A 19,052-nucleotide genomic window follows, 5' to 3' on the forward strand; every position below is an offset into this window, starting at 1 on the left:
CTCATATGGATCCCTTGACACTTCTCATGGGTATTATAAATGTCTGTTTGCCTCTTCTTTAGCTCTTGACGGTGTATACTTACAGACTCTCATTCAATATTGTTTCCCCAGCAGCTAGCATTGTGCCTGGCATATAGGAATAGATTAAATGAATCAAGTGCTTTCAAACTCTTTCTTACCCCTCTGCTTTCACTGTGACAGTTCTCTCATCAAAACTGCTGGACACTTCCATTCTACTTCATACCCCAATATTCTCAACTGTGCATAAAGGTTAAAATACAAATTTCTTACAGATATTCAAGATGCTCGCAAACCAGACCCAATATTGGACCTTCTCTGCCATCATTCCCCACCACAAATCACCAACCTGAAACACGCTGATTGAAACTGTTCCTCAAACACACCTTACACTTTTCCGATTCCTCTCCTTAGCTCATTTTTCCTTCCTAAACTTCCTCTGGCATCGTATGTTGTGGGTTTTTTTATTTTATTTTATTATGTTAGTCACCATACAGTACATCATTAGTTTTTGATGTCATGTTCCATGATTCATTGTTTGCGTATAACACCCAGTGCTCCATGCAATACGTGCCCTCCTTAATACCCATCACCAGCCTAGCCCATCCCCCCACACCCCTCCCCTCTGAAACCCTCAGTTTGTTTCCCAGAGTCCATAGTCTCTCATGTTTCATTCCCCCTTCTGTTTACCGCCCCCTTTCTTTATCCCTTTCTTCCCCTAATGTCCTCCATGCTACTCCTTATTTGTGGCATCGTATTTGTTGATCCAGTTCCTCCATATCCTCCGAGGACCAGCTGAGTGCCTAATCCCTACAATGCTTTCTTGCACTTACTTTTCTCAATTCTTCTATTAGTTTATGTTGGTGCCACTTGTTAGTCACTTACACACACACATACACTAATTTAAAATAAAGGCAGTATGTCTAGTCTCTATTCTCCATATTATGAGCTCATTCATTCATCCCATGGGACGCTAGACTGCGGAGATACAGATTTCAAATAAGACACGGACCCTCTCCTCAAGGAATTCAGTCTAGTGTTTAAAAAAAAACAAACATATAATGAGACAATTACAATACAATGTAAGAAATAAATAAACCCACAAAAAATTCCATGGCAACCTGAAGTGTGATACTAGATGATGGATAGAGGGATAGGTAGGTAGCTACATACATAAATTCCTTGGAAACGATCTCTGTTAACAAGAGAGAGAATGTGAGAGAGAGGAGAAGCTGATACACAGTAAAATTAAACCAACTTCTAGTATTCAAAGAAGAAAGAAGAAATAGTCATAGGGAAGCAAACAAGTCATGAGTCCAACCTCCAGTTCTTTCTTTAGCTGCGGTCTCCAGAGATCTATTTTTTCCTTCCACAGTATGCTTCCCCTCTCCCCAGTCTTCTCAAGACAAGATTCACTCTGAGATATTAGGTAAACAAATAACCTTTGATGCCTGACATCAATTCATGTGCACTATCGACCAGTTTCTCACATTTTCCATTAACAGCTCTCTTTTTACTTAATTTGAGTCCACTTAAACCCAAGGTTGTCACTGCCAAAAGTTGTCACTGTTACTGTAGTTCTATTTAAAGTTAATTCCACAAGTTTAAGAGAAACAAACTGCATGTAAAGAAGCTCACCAGCACCATTTGTAAAATTGTGCTTAGATTCCCAGAGGCTGGTCTCAGAAGGAAGAGGCCCCACATGGGGGCTTTGTCCTCCATTGTCATGCATGGGTTTGGGGGGCTGGAGTTTCACGCTTCTGAGGGAAGCCCTAGCTATCATACACTGCAAGAGAAGAGATCTTGGTAAGGTCACTGTGAGATAAATAGAACTCAGTTTCATCAACTATGGAATGACAGGATTGAACCCAGTCAGTGTTCCCCACATGATACTGTGAAGAATGAAAAGGAGAAAGGGACTTTAAGGCTCACTGTGTTCACCTGAGAACCAGGTGGGGAAGGGAGTGGGTAGGAGGAGATAAAAATCAGCCTCACCAGCAAAGGGCTATCTGTACTCATGGTAAATTCTTATATTTGTGAAATCTTTGTCAAATTAGGCCCATCCCAAGGCAAAATGTCAATTAAGAGATGACTATTCCCTGCCTTCCACTATTCTCTTAGTTCTCCTTTTAAGCACTGCCATGGTCTCAATGTTTTTATGACCTCCCCAATATTCAAATGTTGAATTCCTAATACGCAAAGTGATGGTATTAGTAGGTGGGGCCTTTGGGAGGCACTTAAGTCATGAGTGTGGAATCCTCAAAATGGGATTAGTGCCTCATAGAAGAGGCTCCAGATAGATGCCTAGCTCCTTCCACCATGTAAGAACACAGTCAGAAGGAGCCAGCTATAAACCAAAAAGAGGACCCTCACAAAACAAAGCCATGCTGGCACCCTTGGTCTTGGACATCCAGTCTCCAAACTTGTGAGAAATAAGTCTCTCTTGTTGTGTTATAGTAACCCAAATGGACTAAGACAAGCACCTCATCATTAGAATTAATAAATTCTAAATAAATCCTAAACCTTCTTCTCGATCACTATGCAGGTGGCCCCATGCTAGTCTACTCTTATACCATGATACAGAATAACTAGCTAATCTGATAGAATCTACAGATTCCTTAGTGAATGTTGGAGGGAATAATATTAACCTTTGATCCTTCCAAGGAACATACTAGCATTTTCACTAGGACTGTCCAGAGACAATGTTTTTATTCTACCATTTCTCAAACTTGAATTATACACAAATCCTTTCAAAAGCACCAGGGAAAGAGAGCATCATTTCACACCATTCCAAGTGGTAGAAGACCATGGGTGGCACAATGGAAGACCATGGGGTAGGATGGACTACTTGGCAGTGGCCGCAGAGAGGCATGGCCCACAGGCACATAGAGAAAAACGATGCATCCAGACCTGCATCAGGATGACTTCCTCCCTTCAGGGACATGAATTACAGGTCCCAAACCTTCTGCCTAGTGCCCACTACACTCTCACGTCAGAAGACAAAAGGGTGACAGTAACAGCAGCAGTAGTTAGAGACAGTTCTATCACTGCTATCATTAGCCTCAGAGAGGGTAGGGGACAAGGAACTTGTCCTCTGGAACAACACTGCCACAGCCAACCACCCTCAGCGCTTGCATGAAAGCCTACCATCATCTCTTTTTTCTGCACCGTGGACTGTATGGGGACACAGGGCTCCAGAGAACTTCCCACAAAAGAAAGGAAGCTGAGACTCTAGCCCTTTTTCCTCAATATTTTCAGAAATGCTGGCAACCAGGTTCTTATCTTCCCTGGATAGAAATGAAAGTAGGGGAAGCCCCAGGAAACCAGACCTCAGAGATGGCAGCGTGGGGAGCTCAGCTGTCATGTCCGCTACTGAGGTAAACACAAGCCACCCAAAGGGCCAACAGGTCCAAATTCCAGTGAAAGAGTAGGAAAGACAGGATGAAGGCAAATGTGCTGTTTCACAGAGATCCAGATGTAGTTATGTGATACAAGAAATGCACCCGCCATTCTGGATGTCTGGGCTGACCACCGTCATCTTGGGATGCTTGATGACCTATTCACGGGACCAGAGCACCAAATAACAGGTTCTTGGCTTGAATCCCATTAAAAGAAAACTGTCCAGAAAGAAAAGGTGAAAGACCAACTAACTGCAATCTCATCAACTGAGAAGCTTGGAGTAAAAACCATCCACAAATTCTGTGTCAAGGGCTAAGAAGGGACTTGTAGGTGGAGGGATTATGTTATGATTAATATCATGTGTTATTGTTTGGGGATTTCTCGTGATTTTTTCAAATGTGACATTGCTAGATTAAAAGGGTAACATCGGTAACATCACAGGGAGCTGTTAAAAGCTGGTTAAAAATGAGAAACTAGTGGCGCCTGGGTGGCACAGCGGTTAAGCGTCTGCCTTCGGCTCAGGGCGTGATCCCGGCATTCTGGGATCGAACCCCACATCAGGCTCCTCTGCTATGAGCCTGCTTCTTCCTCTCCCACTCCCCCTGCTTGTGTTCCCTCTCTCGCTGGCTGTCTCTATCTCTGTCAAATAAATAAATAAAATCTTAAAAAAAAAAATGAGAAACTGATACCCATACTTTAAATGAGCTTCCTCTCATTTTTTTAACTGTATTTTACTGTTGTGAGAACATTTAACATGAGATTTACCCTCCTAACAAAATTTTAATTGTATAATGTAATATTGGTGGCTAGGGGTACAATATTGCACAGCACGTCTCTAGAACTTATTCATCTTGCTTAACTGAAACTTTGTACAAGTACTGGCAAGGATATGGAGAAATTGTAACCTTTGCGCACTGCTGAGGGAAACGCAAAATGGTACAGCCGCCATAAAAAACAGTATGGAGGTTCCTCAAAAAATTAAAAATAAAACTACCATGTGATCCAGAAATCCCACTTCTGGGTATTTATCCAAGAGAACTGAAATCAGGACCTCAAAGAGATATTAGCACTCCCATGTTCATTGTAGCACTATTCACAAGAGCCGCGATGTAGAAATAATCTAAATATTCTTCAATAGATGAATGGATAAAGAAGGTAGTAGATACATATAATGGAATATTATTTAGCCAAAGGCTTTCATATACACAAACAACAACTGATTAGAAGGTACCGTGGAATAATGACTTATATGAAAAACATAACAGGGGCACCTGGGTGGCTCAGTCGGTTAAGCGTCTGCCTTTGGCTCAGGTCATGATCCCAGGGTCCTGGCATGGAGCCTCACATCAGGGGTCCCTGCTCAGCAGGGAGTCTGCTTCTCCCTCTCCTTCTGTGCTCCCCCTGCCTGTGCTCTCTCCTTCTTTCTCTGTCAAATAAAGAAATAAAATCTTTAAAAACAAACAAACAAAAACATAACAACAAAGATGTACCTAGATGTGAATTTAACAAGAAATGTCTTACTACAGGAGGCAAAGGAAAACTTAATTTAAAAAAAATGGTAATATGCAGTCTAGAATAAAATGATTACAAAATAACAACTGTCCCTAAATTAATTTACAAACTGAACCAACACCGATGAGATTTTTCAACAAACAAGCTGATCCTAAAGTTATATGAAAAAATAATCAAGAAGAGTTTTCACAATTGTGCAAAAGAAGATTCATGAGGAAGAAATAGCTTTATCGTATATTAGAATGAATCATAAAGTTACAATTAAACAGTAATATACCAGTCTGTGAACAGAGAGTCCAATATAACAAGACCAGAAAATCAAGAAACATACTGAAAGAAGAATGTAAAAAACAGCAAAGTATATAAGAAGCATTTCAAGTAAGTGGTTAAAAATTAAGGATTTTTTAAATAATGGTTTTGAGACTACCATCTTGCAAATAAAAATGAAATTGGCTTCATATTTCACAGTGTATGTCATCAAAATCAATCTTAGAGATTAAAGTCTTTAAAAATTAAAACCATAAATATTACTAGGAAAACATTTGACAGGATTTTTTATTGCAATTTCAAAAGAAAGACAGTTTTTCTAAATATAAAACTGAGAAGTCATAAATAAGAAGACGGATAGAGCCTCTGCTTCTGGCCGTGATGGAGTAACCGGAACTATATTAGCCTCTTCACCATGAACAACGACAAGCCTGGACAACAGAGATGAAGCCAGTCTTTTATAAAGGCTTCAGATAACAGGCAGGACAAGACTGCCATTCTAAGACAAGGGAAACTCAGGAGGTGAGCAGAATTCAGCAGTCCTGCTGAGTGGGAGAGGCAGATACCAGAGTTCAGAGCAGCTGAAATGACGGATTCTTCAAGGAAAAGCAGAGGAGAGAGGGGGAGAGATGCAGAGTGAGGAACTCCAAAAATCTGTGTTGGGTATCTCCATGATGAGCCTAGGCTTACTTGCACAGCCCAATTCCATTCAAGACCCACCAGATAGCAAGTACTACAACGTTGCGAATGGAACCAAGATTCTAGAGTTTGGGCTGTGCTCAGTTAGGAGCAGTACCAGAAAGTTCTGACCCTGCTGGGGTGGAGAGTCCTCATTAATACCCATCAGGCTGAATTACCACAAAAGCTTGCTTTAGAAGTTAGGACGACACCCTAGTGTAAGACTGATTCCAGACCTTCCTAGAACCAACAATGCCTAAAACCACACCCTCACAAGGTCTTTATGGAAGAGAGTTTGGAAGTAGAGATCCTTCCTGTTATAGGGGACTGCCAAGACTTCTTGACACTTTGGAAATATACACTCAGTTAAGCATAAAATCAAGCTAACACAAATTCAAAATGATCATCCAATAATTTTACTGCCTACTAAATCATGCCTTAATAATTTTCAAAGAAGGATAACAGAATACAGAGTCTCTAAAGTGTATTATGCCAAATGTCTAATATTCAGTTAAAAATGACTAAAGACACAAGAAGCAAGAAAACGTGACCTAGCACCAAGGAAAAAGGTAATCAATAGAAACCAAACCCAAGATGGCCCATAGGGTATATTTAGCAGATAAAGACTCTAAAGAAGTTGTAACAGGTTGTATTTTCTAAAAATGGCTACAATAGTGTCTCCTATCCTATGTGCTCTTCCTCAGAGTCACTGTCCCCCTTTCCCATGGTCTGACTTTGAAACTCTGTGCCCAACAGAATGCAGTAGAAGTAACATTAAGGGACTTCTTGGGCAAAGTTATAAGAAGCCCTACAGATTCCTTCTGTGTCTGTGGGAACACTCATGCAGCTGCTATGGTATGAGTTCAAGCTACGTGGAGAGGCCGCATGTAGGTGTTGTGTTTGACAACTCCAAGTGAGTTTCCAGCTGACAGCCAGCATCAACTATTAGTCATACGAATGTGTCATACTGGATGATGGTTAGCCCAGTCTGTCTGAAGACCGAGTACTAGAAATTAGTCAGTCTATGGGACAGAAAGAAGAAAAAGATTGAAGAAAAATGAACACATCCTTAGGGACCTGTGGGAAAACCTAAAATGGTCTAACATGTGTGTAATAAGAATTTCAGGAGGAAAATAGAATCAGAGAGGGCAGAAAAAAATATTTGAAGAAATAATGGCTGAAATTTTCCTAAATTTGATGAAGAACGCTGACTTGCAGATCCAAAAAGCTCAGTAAACTCTAAACAGGATAATAGAAAAGAACCAATCTTAGGAAGATCATTATAAAATTGTACCAAAGAGAGTGCCTTAAAATCATCCAGAGAAAAAGGACCAATTATATGCAGAGGAACATGGTTAAGAGTGACTGCTACATATATTCTGGTATGTTGTTCTCTGGGGTGTTAAATGAAAAAAGGAAAAAACCATAGAACAAAATGTATAATATGCTACCAGGTGGGAGAAGGATGGCGGGGAAAGCCCTGGAAGGACACACAAGATATTGATTACATCAGTTGTTCCCAGAAAGGAAAGGGGAAGATAGAAATGGAATGGAAGGGACACTTTTCACCAAATAGCCTTCAAAGTCTTTAAAATTTTTAATCATGTTAATGTTTTATCTTTACAAAAAAATTAAAGTCAAAATAAATCAAAGCAAAAAACCAACAACTGGACAAATTTAACAAAATTTCAGATCTCTAAAAAGAAATGAAAAAGTTGAAATCTTGCAGAAAGTGGAAAAAAAAGTAGCTTGCCATCAATGGACTGAAAATCAAATAGGCATCAAAATTCTCACCTGCAACATAAGATACTAAAAAGGAGTAGAGAAGTAGCTCCATGATCTAAGAAAAAAATTACTTCAAGTATAGAATTCTGTATCTGACTAAACCATAATTCAATGAGGAAGACAAAACAGATGTTCTCAACATGTAAGAACTCGGGAAATTTACCAGAGAAACTCTCCGAGGGTTTGACTTAAGGAGTTATGCCATCAAAACAAACAAGCAAAATAAATGTGTCTTAAAGTTGGAAAATATGGAATATGTAAATAGTAGTCACTAGAAAACCCAATAAAAACCTATCCTTAAAGCTGAATGAGTAGGGACCTGGAAACTTAAAACAGTAATATGAATCTGGATCTAAAATTCCAGGTGATAACAACTTAAAACACGGTAAAAGCGCAAAAAGCAAACGTGGCATGCTAATATTCATGAGGAAGAAGAGAAACACAAACATCACTAGAAAAAACATGAGTCCTAATATGCTTGAAAATATTAGTGTTACCATTTGGGAACTAGAATTGATCTAAATAATTATTAATTTTTAAAGGGAATCTAAAACGAAATTACAAATTATTGAGAAAAAAACAGTAAGTGAGTGTACTAGATGACAAAACTTTTACAATAGGGTCAAAATAACTTTCAGGAAAAATATGTAGGCTTAATGCATTATATAAAAAGAAATTTCTTAAATAGATTAGCTAAACTTCCAATCCAAAAGAAAATAAAACCAACAACAAAATAAAAGTAGAAAGACTAAATTAATAAAAGTAAAAATAGAAATTAATTATCTAGAACAAAATACTAGAAACCTAATAAAACCAAAAAACAGTGCTTTTTAAACAATATAATAAGTCTTTACCAAGTCTGATTAACAAAAAAGTGAAAAGATATAAATAATATTCAAAGCCAACAAATGGTCTCAATCACAGGTACAGAGGAAATTTTACCAATTCAAAGGGAATACCATGGAGAAATTTATATCGAAGTAATGAAAACATCGATGACTAATTTTTTTCTTGGAAAAACATAAATTGCCGTATATACTCAAAAAAGAGTACACAATCCAAATAGAGCAATAAAACGAAAATAAATGAAAACTAGAGAAGAGGATTCACTTTGAAAGACATATGAATCTAGGAAATAAATTAAAATGACAATTTGATTTTACCAAGTATTTTCCAATTACTGGTATTCAGCATTGGTGAGTATATGGATGAAATATTCATTCTTGTAGACTGCTCAAACAAGTAGTAGAAAGGAAGATGCTTTTTCAGCTCTCTGAAATGTTATGTGCTTAGTCTTTGGCCCAGAAATTTCACTGCAAGGAATGTATTCTACAGAAAGGCTTACATGTGCCCCAAAAGGCATTTACAAATGTTGTAGAATCTTTGTAATATTGAAAATATTGGAACAAGCTAAATGTCTCCCATTCTGGGATTGGCTGTATATTTTGCACATTAATTCTATGTGACAGCTTTAAAATAATGTCTGTTTTTGTTATACTTCGCTGAACACTTCATTTAAAAATATTTTTAAAGGAAAAAAAGCAAATTATGGAGCAATGTGTATGACATAATCCCATTTACATTTTAAAAGAATAAGAACATTGTATAGGACGTCGTATCTAGCAGAACATTCACCTAACTGTTAAGAATAGGTCCCAGCTCTTGCTTATGCTAATGTACTGGACTTTTCTGGTTGCCCAACCTCTTCTTTATCATTCCCTTCTTGATCATTCCCAAAAGAACTGCAGTTTTGTGCTGCCAGAGAAGATAACTCCATCCCTATTTCCTGCAACAAGCTTTAATGGTCTATTTATCCCCATCCTCTTCGCAGTAATGGTGTCAGCAAATCACATTTAAGTCATTAAATGCAAGGTGGTTTTCAGGTCAGGGCTTAAGTTCAGGAATAAGCCTGTGACTCAGTTCAGTGCAACAACAAGCCAGAAGGAGCATGGTGAGGGCTTCTGTAAAATAAGTTGACTCACTCTCAACAGTGAGCAAGAGGAAGAGCCAAACTATCACTTCAGAACACCAGGAAGTACTGATGTGAAGCCAGAAGCAAATGCAACCATTTTGTCTGCATGATGGAAATAGTCTAAAGAGAAAAACCACAGAGGAAGGTACACACCTAAGGGGATCCAGAGTGATGAAGGCAGAGCCATTAGAACAAGGTGAACCTTAAGCCTTGCACATTTCTTACATTCCAGTTAAAAGTCAATACATACCCTGGTTGTTTAAGTGAGTTTGAATCAGATTATGCTATTTGCCCCTGGAGATATCCTACTTTATACCCTTGATGTCTCTACAGCAGTTAACACTTAACTATTTCCTTCTTTGTGAAACATCATCTTCCCCTAATTGGGGGATTGCACCCTCTTATCTCATTGGACCTGCCTTTCAGGTCTCCTTGCAACCTCCTCTTCCTCTACCCAACCATGTAATGTTTGGTTTCCACAAACTTCTTCCTTTTGGGGGCTTCCTCAATTCTAACCCAATACTTTCTCCTTAAATATTCTCAACTACTTCCATGTTTTCTAAACCCTGACAGCCACTACCCAATTTGTAACTCCAGCTCAAATTCCCCTCTTGACCAGCAGATCCATGTACCTAGCCACCTACTCAAAATGTCCTATTAGGCATCTTAGCATCTTCACTCAGTCCAAAATTCAGGTCATTATTTTGCATTTAAACACATGAGAAACTCTCTCTTCATGGTGTTCTATATCTCAGTAAATGTCAGCCCGCTCATCCAGTTCAAGAGAGAAACCCAGAAACCATCTTTGAATCTACCCTCTCTCTTTCTCCTCACTGTTCCCCACCCCATACGTCAATCACCCAATATCCCATGTGTCTTTTGGATCCTCTCATTTTTCTCCAACCCCACGATCCCTGCAGTCCAAACACCATTCATCTTCATTCATCTCCCTACCTGAGTGCTCAACCAATCCACTCTTCATCCTGTAGTATGAAATACACACTTAAAATGCAAAACTTACCAATGATGCTTGCTTAAATCCCTTTAATGGTCGTTCACTGCCTGTAAGAAAGAGTTGAAAAATCTTGACATGGGCTACAAAATTGTTCCTGATCTAGCCCCATCCAACCTCTTTGGTCTCATCTAATATTGCTCTTCCTCTCCTTCCATCTTTCAGGTCCTTGGAAACACCATACTGTATCTCAGGATGGCCAGGCATCCTGTTCCTCCTCACAAGAAACCTCTCCCCCTCTCCCATGTCACACAGTTCCACATCAGGGTTGAATAACTAGAGGGCATCATATTCACAGAGTAGGTAGGCTATGGTTGGTGTTCCCTAGGATTGAGCAACCCAATAGCCCAGTCCCCGCTATTGCCTAACTGCATCTGGTTATTGTCTAGATTTCAGCTCAAACACCTCCTCTTCGAGGAAACTCCTCTGACCACCCACCCAGGTTCAGTCTGATTACTGCCTCAAATGTTTGAACTGTAACGTTCAGCACATTCATGACTATTTGTTTATGTTAGCCTGTAGCTGCCACTTAGCCAAACTAGTGATATTAATAAAGGACTGAACATAATGTTATACATAAGAACGTGGTTGGATTTTTCCCCCTCATAACATGTCAAATGCCTAAGTAATATTTAACAACACATTTTCTTCCTATCCCTGCTGATGTTCTTGGCTTAGAAATAGTGTGAAAGAAAAAGTAAAATAACACGGATAATCCTTTCTATGCCAATAACTTGCCTTTTAAATTTGTCATTTCATAGTTATGAAGCCTAGAGAATAGATGTGTACAAAGTTCTGTCCTCTCTATGCTCATTCCTCCAAAAGAGGCATGGACAAAAGACCTCGCCAATGGAGAATCAAAACGATTTGGATGGCACACAGATGCCCTTCTACCAAAGAGGTGCTTTAAAGAATTAGACTTTGGAAACTTTACCAGGTGTACGTCCATTATACTACATATGAATGGGGAAAGGTGTAAGCTTAGAGTTTCCCCAGCAGTTTTGAGGAGTGAGAGCTTGGAACCCCCCAAGCAGTAATGGCTGTAACTCTAAAGGTCTTTTCTTTAAGTAGAGAGCAAGCCAAGAAACCACTGCACTCTCCCAGACTCATCAAAGCAGCCATTGCGTTCTTCCTCCCCTTTTCTCAAGACAAGAAAATAACCCTCAATCAGATTGAGCATTCCCCAGCAAGAGGCAAGAGCAATTGCAGTGGGACAGTGAAAGAAACACAGACAAGGGAAACCCAGATAGTTTTGTTTTGCTGCAGTATTTTGGATAGCCAGCAGCACACTCAGCAGTGATCACTGGAAGAAGCAGTGTAGGGAGATAGCCAATGAGGAGCTGACTCCAGCAGAGAAATTCCAAAGGGAGCAGCACTCCTGGGTGCAGCAGGTCTGGGTGCAGCCTGACCTGACAACCCGGACTCATTGGTAGCAGCAGAGGATTTTCTAGGCTGAAAGAGAAATACCATTCTGGAATGCTTGTGCTCCTTCCTTCCCTGTTCTGCTCCAACAGGCAGTTTGGAACAGTTTTGTTCAGCTGAACATACAGTTTTCAGGACCTAAAGAGAAACACATTCCACTGTCTTCCTAAATATACGTCTAGCTGAATTGAGTGTTTTTGTTTTCTCCTATAGAATACCATTGGTTAGAATCATGTACCCTAGAGTCAGACAGTCCCAATGTTGAATCAAAACACTACTTCCTAATAACTGTGTTTCTTTGAACTTCACTTTCCTTGTAGGTAACGCATAACAACACCTGTGTTCTGCCATTGTGTTGAAGATTAAATGAGATATTGCAGTTGTGGACCCTAAAGGAGAGGTAGGTCTAAGTAAGAGTATGGCTGTAAAGGAGGAGTTTGAAGCTGCAGGGATAAAAGCTGGTCCAGAGCAGGACCAAGGTAAACTCCGAGGAGGTGAGTGGGAGTTAACTGGCTTACAACCAACAGTCCCCAAAATTGGTTCCAAGGAACACCAGTCCTGCAGGATATTAGTAAGTATTACTAATTAAAAAAAAAAAAAAAAGCTTTCTGAATAATACCTTTGGGGTACATAGGACTAAAGAGTGTAAAAGCTTTCTTATTACAGGATTTCTGGGTGCCTTCAACATGCTGATGCTCATGGCAACCCCCTGGTGCATTTCATAAGACCGTTACCTCTGGCAACACACTCTAGGAAATGTTGATTTACACCAATGGGTATTTGGGTCCTGTCTGATAACTCCTTCTTAAACCAAAGGCTCAACTTCTTCATTAGGCACTAGAGGATGGTACCTGGTGTCTATGAGCTCTTCAAGGCTTACAGATCACTAAGAACTGGGGAGAAAATCTGCTGGTTCCAAAGGAAAAAAATACAATAAGAAAACTGCAGGGGATGGCTCAGTCGGTTAGGCATCTGCCTTCAGCTCAAGTCACGTGGGATCAAGCCCCACGTCGGGCTCCCCACTCAGTGTGGAGCCTGCTTCTCCCTCTGCCTGCCGCTCCCCCTGCTTGTGCTCACACTCTGTGTTGAATGAATTAATAAAATCTTTAAGGAAAGATTTTTTTTAAATAAAATCTTAAAAAAAGAAAACTGCAAAAATTTGAAGCAGATAATTAAGTAAACATCTATAAAATGCAACATCATACCAACTAGTCAATTGCTGGTTAACACATCACACATAGTATGAATAGACTTCCGATGGGGTAGGGGTGCATCACTGCATGCACACCATGTTGTGATTCAGGGGCTCCTAGAGTTTAAAAGGCAGTTAGCTACCTTAACAAGGGCCACACCTTTAAATCATGTATTACGGTGTCTAACGTACACACACACACTGGAGTTGGAGAAGTTCCAACCAATTAAGAACCAAATTATAAACCAAGCCCCCGGCATGACAACAGCAGTTGGATCTGGTCACCTCGCAGTGAGGTAGGTTGGAGGCTCCCCCTCTGCACCTTCCGCCAGCCCGCAGTGCCCAAGCACTCAGTGGGGTTTGGATTCTTAACCAGGTAGCAAATCCTTTTTGGCACGAGGCACAGAATGCTGCAGCAAGGCACAGCTCTTTCTCAGGAAAGCACAATTTCCCCATGAAAAGCCATTCAGGGCCCCTATTTTACAGCCCATGGCTTTGCATCCACCCCTTCTAAAGGAGCATGGTGTGTTCCAGTGGCTCCTTCCAATTCATGGCAAAAGACAACATTTCAAGGAGCCAGGGAAGAGGTTGGAGACAGGCTGGAAGACAAACTCGGTTTCTAAAGGTTGGCTAAAGAGACTGCATTTGTTTGAAAGAAGACACACAAGGAGAGGCACAAATTCTCACAGTCTTGTTACTGGGAGGGACGGCATCTCCTCCCACCCTGCTAAGTCGGCCTGGGTTGAGATGAGGCGCTCCTGCCTGCGGGCAACCAGTGGGCTCCTAAGAGAAGTCACTCCACACACATGCACCTTTAACCATGATCTGGAAAGATATCCGGACTCACAGGATAAGTCTAAACTACCTGTCAATTCCTCTACTTTTTTGGCAAGAAAGAGAAAAGTTAGGACTTAAAAATCCCAAAACGTACTTTTCCATCAGATCAATCTGTTTTTCAAGGTCTGTTTAATATCACGTTAGGATATTTTCTCATTTCCAAAGTTTGATTTTAACAGTGTGGATCATTCTCGTTATTTTCTGTATTTTAAAGTCTTCTGTGAGTGATTTAAACACCAAATGAAGGATAAAGTGCCCCCCCACCCAGACACACACACACACACACACACACACACACACACGCAGAGGAAACTGCCCTTCCTTTGTTAATGTACAAGAGACCGGTAAAGAAAATCAGTCACAACTGTGTGAAGAAATTACAATAAACACAAATATGAGAAGAAGCACTGAGAATATAATTAAAATTTGCTGTATGAAAAGAATAATATTCCACTGCTCCACACGATTTTGAGCTAAATTTCCCTGTCTTAGTACAGCAACTCCCCTGATGACATTTTTTGCCCTTAAGGATTTCACCACTTCCTCCAAAGCTGTAACTTTTTTTCTCTCTCTCTTCCTCCCCCTTCCTATTATTGTCACTAGAGAGTGGGGAATGACAAGTTCAAGAAAATGCTTGCCTTGAGGCCAGAGTGTGTTTCCTTTGCACTTGGATTTCCATTTATTCCACTAAATTTCCTTACAATTAATTTTTAAATGGGCTGAGAGAGTTCATTTCCCAAACAGCTGACAAAAACCATGTTCCATGAAAGCCAACGAAATGGCACTTAGTGACCATTTTTGCTACCATTATAAAACCCTTATTACAGTATAAATTCTGACTCTGCATTCTGCACTTTATTACCCTGATATAGTAATCGGAATATGTTGATACTCCCATGATACCCACCCAGAGCCAAGAACTGGTTTATCTTAATTGTGCTTCAGCCTAAAGCATATTAAATGCAACTTGATTATAAAATGCATTTGAATTGCCACAATAAATTTCTTGGCAAGATTTCCAAACATCAAGTAAAGAAATCTATAATCTCCTAGTCTGGCCCCTTTGCTGACTTGCCAGGTAACTTTGTATAAAGGCTGCTCCCTCTCCACATCCCCTTTTCTCAGCCAATAAACTAGTAATAATAGATTTGTCTAGCACTCAGGAATGGCTGCAAGACACTTCTTTATACTAGGATGGCATTTTGCGAACGGCAAGCTGGCTTTAGGCTAAATATGTCAGAATGATGCTTCAGCACAGGTTGTGGAAGCGGATTTTTTTAAATTTCTACTTCACGAACTCATTGGCGTCCTCTATCACTCTCACTCTGGAGCTCACGGTTTAACACTGTGTATTCACTGCCTCACGGCCAGGTCCACGCGCCTCCACACCTTGCCCCGCACAGCACTGTCTGTTCTTTCACAGTGCTAACACCATTCCAGACACAGAGCTTAACAAACATGCACTGAGGGACAGATTGGTTGGCGGGAAGTGGTAAGCCCTGATCTCTAACTGGAGGGGTCTGCGTTAAGCTCTGGGCGGAAGGCTTTCTCAGACACGTGCTGTGGGACAAGTCTGCCCCAATCCCTGCACATAACAGACTGCAAATGTCTTCTTCACCAAGGTGTTTGGGGACAGGACCAAGAAGCAGGAGAGCACTCGGGCCCCCACGTCGACCTCCCACACTCCCCCCAGAAGATTTCCAATATAGGAAAGGCATCAAAAATATGTCAGAAACGGAGTGAGAAATTATTCAGCCTTGGCCTTTGTCTAAAGACCACCGGAAGAAAGAACGCTGAGTAGCAAAATGGGACAAAGAAGTTTCGTTTTCTTCAGTGATGAGGAGCAATGCTCCCTACCACCTGGAAATAGAATTCCTTTCTTAAAACAAAGAACTCAAAGTAACACGTGTGTGTTATCACCTGCCCTGAACAGTTAGGTACGGGCATTATCCTCCCCTTAGCACTGGGGCAGAACAGTTTTTAAAAAACTTTCCTGCAACCTATTTCCCTACTAGGCAATAAGAGGATGGTATCCAGACGGTATAAATTGCAAAACTTCCAAATATGTACAACCATGCTAGTCTGCAAGCTCATAGGCTGAATTATAAGAGAGTGAGCTTTTTTTTACTGACCACAAAAATAAAGTTATCCCCTCTTAAAAAGCATCCCATCCCGATGGCCTGAAACAATGGCCAATTTAACAGAACCAGGATTCACAACCTTTTTTTTTTTAAAGAGGCATCTCACTGTTGGTTGGTTCGAGCGCCCTCATGTGTCTCAACTGAGAAATGTCACTTTAGGTCTTCCAAAGGGCTACAGGCAATGACAGATTCAACGACACACGTACCCTCTCCGTCCTTGTTTCACCTTGTTTCAGGTACCTTTTGTGAAACTGCAGATTTGCAGGTTGCCCCTAGGACTATGAATTTCTTCTCCCAGATGAAAAGTGACATCCTAGCTTATACCTGAAAGAATGGGAAGCCAATGTTCGCGGAAGTGGAGGCTAATTTCAACTTGCCTGCTCTGGTTTAAACATGTTAGGTCGTCCTGCCTATTTTGAATTCCTCCCCCCACCCAGCCTGAGGGGCGCGCTAAGACTGCATGCCCCCTCCTCCAAGGTGGTGCTCATACAACTGAAGAACCTAGAGCTACCTCTACAATGAGCAAATCTCAGGAGACCTAGCTCCACCGTCCTCTCTATGACCATGGGCAAGCCATTCTTCTCTCTGGGTCCTGGGTTCTTCCTCTGGGAAGAGAGGAGAGCAGGTCTTTTCTCACAGATAAGAGGCATCTGCAGAAATGCCTGGCAGAGAGTAGATAGGCGCCCAGTAAATGTTAATTGAATGCAAACCTATAAACTCTATTCCAACCCACTTGACGTATTACATTTCCAGAAAACAGATATTCTTCCTCAAATACAACATTCATGCGTTAAGAACTAGCTTGGGAATTCATGAAGAACAGAAAAAGGTCAAACATTTCTCTGCATTTCCCACAACACCTGACCTAGTGCCAGGCACTCAGTAACCCTCCATAAACCAGTGGGGCTGGAAGGAGTTTGACCCCTTCATATATTTTCTTTCTTTCTTTCTTTGGCAGAGTTTAAAGCAATGAAAGACAAATAAAGAAGCAAAGATTCACTCAAGAATTTGAGACTGTCCAAACAGAAAACCTGGTATCTTTATATATGATGAAAATAACCGCCCCCCCCACACACACACACACACTTCTTCCTCCTTTTCCTTCTCCTTCTTTTTCTTGAGGTTCAGAAGGCATGACTCGACAGTCCAACCACACGTTCAGGCCCAGAATTCCCAAAGAAGAATAACAGCGACACTCCAACCTTGGTCGCTATGGCAGACCAGTCTTGAGGGGTCTTGCACTTTGTTAACAAAAGAAACATTTATCAAGAAACCATGCTCCCGGGCTCCTCTCACCAAAAAGGCAAAGAGCCATTCACCGCTTAGCTTTAAGCTAGCCAAATCCAACAAAGCTCCAGAGATTTTTGGCTTAATCTTCTCACTGAACTCATGCCAGCCTTGCACGGGCACAGCCAGGGCATCATCACCCAGCCTTAGGTGTTGGCAGATTCTCCCACCCACTTCTTTGCACTTTCCCTGTTCAGGGGCAGTGGTAAAGCCTCCGCTCCCCTCCCCCCCCACTGCACCTGGGGCACCTCCGACTCACACGGCCAGGCTGGGGAAGTTTCCTCATCTACCGGAAGTACAGTCAAGTCCTCTGGCTACATAAGTCTACTACTTTAACAGACGCCAAAAAGTGCCTGCCCAACAGACGTGCTAGATAATCTTGTCAACCATAAAAGTCATAACCAATAAATGGAGCGGGAAAAGCTCTGATGTATATTGTCTCCATTATCATTAAACTAGGAGAAAGGTGTTTTTTTTTCCCCCAAGAAGGTTCTTAGAATACTTGATAATTTCCATTGTATTTAAAATAGCTCTCATATTTTTCTTCTCTTCCTTTCCTACTGCTACCATCGTTGTCCAGGATCTTATTGTCACAAACGGATATTACGAACTAGTCTTATAACCTCCATTCTTTTCTCTCTCTCTTTTTTTAATCTCCATTCTTTTCTGCCTCCAAACCATTATAAGTCTGATCAAAAGATCTTCCCCAAACACTAGCTTCAACACATCCTTTAATAATTCTTATTCAAGAATGCTTAATGACTCCCTGTTGCTTGCAGGATAAAATTCAAACTCAGAAATCTGCTACTCAGACTCCGTATTCTCTCAGACTGCCCAGGAGAGTTACAAAATGGTGTCCTGCTGGACATCACCTCCAGAGTTCCCACGACTCTTCCACCATTGCTATATCAAAGGCCAAGCTAAGAGCACAATGATCGTGGACATTCAGGGAGCCTCGAGCTGCAGTCTAGGCACAAGTGCCCAGCATAAACCTTACAACTTTTCTTCTTTGGGAAGAAAAGTTACATTGGGCATTTCTCCTCAGACCTCAGTTCCCTTCTTTGATGTTCCCACGTGCACTGATGTTCATGTTGGTTACATTCACACTAAAGTGGCTGGCCGCTGTTGGACTTCTTCAGACAACAGCTTATCTGTCCTTGTGAAACACTTCGCACACCCGGCAATGAACCTCCTGGCACATGATAGTCAATGAATGAAATAAGAAGGAACCATAATAAATCAACATCAGAGAAAACACAAAACACATCCTGACACTTGTAGGACACATTGTGTTCTGGTGGGAGCACCAGATAATGGCGGAAAGAATGTGGATGGGAGAAATCATCACTCTACACCCTACAAAACCAGTAGGCCAACATGGGGGAAGGCCAGCCAGGGAAACAAACAGCACTGCCTTTAACAGTGAGTAATGGCTAAGGAGGTAGAGAATGCTGAGGAACAGAAAGCAAGATCCTCAGGAAGGGAATGCATGCATCTGTTCTCTTGTTCTCATTCTAGAAGAGAACACTG

The sequence above is a fragment of the Ursus americanus genome, chromosome 13 (genome assembly GCF_024610735.1).
Source record: "Ursus americanus isolate L20-20 chromosome 13, mUrsAme1.1.p, whole genome shotgun sequence".
Classification (NCBI taxonomy): Eukaryota; Metazoa; Chordata; class Mammalia; order Carnivora; family Ursidae; genus Ursus; species Ursus americanus.